Below are 4,284 nucleotides of genomic sequence, written 5' to 3'. Positions count from 1 at the left end.
GTATTATTATCTAAGTATTTCTTCACTTTGGTTAATAATTGATTTATATATTTGGCAGCTCCCACTTTCGGGGCATATATACTGAGGATTGTTAAGTCCTCTTCTTGGAGAGATCCTTTAAGTATGACATAGTGTCCCTCTTCATCTCTCACTACAGTCTTTGGGGTAAATCTTAGTTTATCTGATATAAGGATGGCTACCCCTGCTTTCTTTTGAGGACCATTCGAATGGTAAATGGTTCTCCAACCTTTTATTTTCAGGCTGTAAGTGTCCTTCTGTCTAAAATGAGTTTCTTGTAGACAGCAGATAGATGGGTCCTGCTTTTTTATCCAGTCTGAAACCCTGCGCCTTTTGATGGGGTCATTAAGCCCATTCACATTCAGAGTTACTATTGAGAGATATGAATTTAGTGTCATCATGATAACTATTCAGTCCTTGTTTTTGTGGAATGTTCCACTGAACTTCTTCTTAAAGGGGAATTTTAAGAGTCCCCCTTAAAATTTCTTGCAGAGCTGGTTTGGAGGTCACATATTCTTTTAGTTGCTGCCTGTCTTGGAAGCTCTTTATCTCTCCTTCCATTTTGAATGAGAGCCTTGCTGGATAAAGTATTCTTGGTTGCATGTTCTTCTCATTTAGGACCCTGAATATATCCTGCCAGCCCTTTCTGGCCTGCCAGGTGTCTGTGGAGAGGTCTGCTGTTACCCTAATACTCCTCCCCATAAAAGTCAGGGATTTCTTGTCTCTTGCTGCTTTAAGGATCTTCTCTTTATCTTTGGAATTTGCAAGCTTCACTATTAAGTGTCGAGGTGTTGAACGGTTTTTATTGATTTTAGGGGGGGATCTCTCTATTTCCTGGATCTGAATGCCTGTTTCCCTTCCCAGATTAGGAAAGTTTTCAGCTAGAATTTGTTCAAATACATATTCTGGCCCTCTGTCCCTTTCGGCACCCTCGGGAACACCAATTAAACGTAGGTTTTTCTTCCTCAGGCTGTTGTTTATTTCCCTTAATCTATCTTCATGGTCTTTTAATTGTTTGTCTCTTTTTTCCTCAGTTTCCCTCTTTGCTATCAACTTGTCTTCTAGGTCACTCACTCGTTCAACCACCTCGTTAACCCTCGTCGTTAGGACTTCTAGTTTGGATTGCATCTCATTCAATTGATTTTTAATTTCTGCCTGATTAGCTCTAAATTCTGCAGTCATGAAGTCTCTTGAGTCCTTTATGCTTTTTTCTAGAGCCACCAGTAGCTGTATAATAGTGCTTCTGAATTGGCTTTCTGACATTGAATTGTAATCCAGATTTAGTAACTCTGTGGGAGAGAGGACTGTTTCTGATTCTTTCTTTTGAGGTGAGGTTTTCCTTCTAGTCATTTTGCTCAGTGTAGAGTGGCCAAAAGCAAGTTGTATTGGGAAAAGGAGAAAAAGGAGAGAAAGAAGGAAAGAAAAGAGAAAGAGAAAAAAAAGGAAGAAAAAGAAACGAAAAAGAAAAAAAAAGGGAAGAAAAAGAGAAAGAAAAAGAAAGAAAGGAGAAAAAAGGGGGGTGGGGGAAGGAAACAAATCAAAAAGCAAAAAAAAAAAAAAAAAAAGAACCACCGGGGAGTATCTTCTGATTCTGTGTACTTTAAGTCCCTTGGCTTCCCCTGGAAGTTGTCAGTCTAGCTGGTCTTCTGGGGGAGGACCCTGCTGTGCTGATTTTCAGGTGTTAGCAGTTGGGGGAGCTGCTCTGCCCCTGCCTGGTGCAGGGCTCAGTGGGGGTTGTTTACCCCGTGAGGCCCCAGGAGCAAGAGCCCTAGTGGCGGGGCAGCTCTGGAAACCTGGATTCAGCCCCCGCAGGAACTCCGGAGTGTCTGCAGGGCCTGAGGCTCCGGGGCGGGGCCACTGATCTGCTCAGCTCGGGGCAGGAGCGTCCTTGCTGTCCTGGGCCCTCCCGGCCTCTGCCTGTCCCGGGGGGAGGCCGGATCCTGGGCTGTGTCCCGGCGCCCTGTGCTCCGGAGCCTGCGCTGTTGGATTCGCGCTCCCGGGCCGCGCAACCCCCTCCGTGGAGCCGCCGCCCGAACCTCTCCGAGCTGCTCCGGGTCCCGCCGGGTCCCGCCGCGCGCTGCAGCCCTTAGGGAGCTCGGCGCACTCTCCTGGGCGCGCAGTTGCTCTGTTACTGTCCCGGGGAGCCCGAGGGCATCCCCGCCCTCCTGGGTCCTGCTCCAACTCCCTGCGAGCCCCTTTCCGCCCGGGAAGGTCGGTGCAGCTCCTGCTTCTCCGGGACGGGGCTCTCCTGTCCTGGGGACACTCCCCCGGCCTCAGCCCGGCTCCTCGCGGGGCCCCTCCCCCTTGGAGGCCTTTGTTTCTTTATTTCTTTTTTCCCGTCTTCCTACCTTGATAGAAGCGCAAACTCTTCTCACTATAGCATTCCAGCTGGTCTCTCTTTAAATCTCAGGCCGAATTCATAGATTTTCAGGAGAATTTGAAGGTTTTCTAGGTAATTTGGTGGAGACAGGTGATTTGGGGACCCTACTCTTCCGCCATCTTGCCCCTCCCTCCACTGTTCCTGTTTTAGACACCAGGAAACAGGTTCCTAGAGAGGTTTGTTGATCCTACCCTGGGTCACGTGGTGTGAAGGGCAGAGCCGGGCTTGCAGCGGACTACACAGATTCAGACGCTGCAGCATCCCCACTGTGCAGTGCTGTCTCCACTGCCTTGTCACCAGTCAATATCTGTCCTATTCACCAGGTGCAAGGAGGTGTGTGCAGCATGACCAGGTGAGTAAGAACTTCAAATTATCTGCCATCTTTGATCCTAATCATTCTCAGGAAGACACACATAATATACCCACACGATAAAAAGTCACCCACTAGGAGATCCATCAAACACATCACCTGGGCACAGCTCTGCTCAAGGAGATCTTGGGGTGGGGGAGGCTTTCTGGGAGGGGGCAAACAGTGCCTCCATCGGAGGAACACATTCAGGGTACCTGGAGCATAGCCTAGGTCATGGCTGGGCCAGGCAGTAAGGGAGACGATGTCTCTTGCAGAGGAGATGGCACTTGGATGGAATCAGGAGGTGGCAATGAAGACCACTTGCCACACACACAGCTGAATGATATTGATGTTTTCAATGGTCTCCAGGAAAACCAGACAAACATCAGCCACATCCTCCTGATGGCTGGAGAGAGCCTTTGGGCAACTGGGGATGATTTGTATGTATTTTAAAGATATAATATGGCTTTACAATGACTGGAAGCTTTACCTCATATCATGGAATCCCTGCATGTGTTGTTTCTTTTTCATCAAGTGCAAGCCTTATCAACATAGTATTTGATGAAACATCCATGACCAAAAATAGTTTTTTAACTGTATCCAAAACAGCTCTTTTCTGTGAAGATTAATTAAATAAAAAAGTATTTACTTATTTATTTTTAAGTAAGTAAATAAATTTTTTGTGGAAGAAGTTGTACATAAACAAAACACCAAAATCCACCACTAAAAAATTGTACCTATAATAAGTTTAAATTTTTTTAAGTTGGAGGAGGAATACAATCCAACATAACTGTGTCTAACTCAGGATGTTTACAGTAGGCTGTTGTCCATATCAGCCAGAGGTGCTATGTCCTAATATTCAGTATACAATTCTTAACACAATTTCTTTTTAAAAGACACTAACCTCGAAATAAGTCAATTGGAGGACAAACATTATATGGTCTCATTCACTTGGGGAATATAAAAAATAGTGAAAGGGAATAAAGGGGAAAGGAGAAAAAATAAGTGGGAAATATTGGAAAAGGAGACAGAACATAAAGACTCCTAACTCTGGGAACGAACTAGGGGGTGCTGGAAGGGGAGGTGGGCAGGGGGTGGGGGTGACTGGGTGGCGGGCACTGAGGTGGGCACTTGATGAGATGAGCACTGGCTGTTATTCTGTATGTTGGCAAGTTGAACACAAACAAAAAAATAAATTTATTTTAAAAATGACACTAACCTCTATTTTTACCATGAATGTCATGTATGTGACCTAACAGTATCATGTGACTGCATGTGGCGTTTCACCTGAGATGATTTTTGTTTACCCCAGGGATCATGACCATGGCCTGAGAATATTCAAATGAATACGGTTTGGTCACTGACTAAGGTGAAAATGGCAGCTTAGAGACCTCCCAAAACTCTCTCTTCCAACAAAGCAATCAACGTACTGGCAACAAGTGCCACCATCATTATTTTCAGAATTCTGGCAATTAAACAAAACTTGCAGCAGTAGGGGAAATACTGAATCCAGGAAACAAAAGTTTAAAAAACCCAG

Source organism: Canis aureus, chromosome 27 (genome assembly GCF_053574225.1).
Source record: "Canis aureus isolate CA01 chromosome 27, VMU_Caureus_v.1.0, whole genome shotgun sequence".
NCBI classification, from domain to species: domain Eukaryota; kingdom Metazoa; phylum Chordata; class Mammalia; order Carnivora; family Canidae; genus Canis; species Canis aureus.
Note: the sequence above shows the minus strand (reverse complement) of the source record.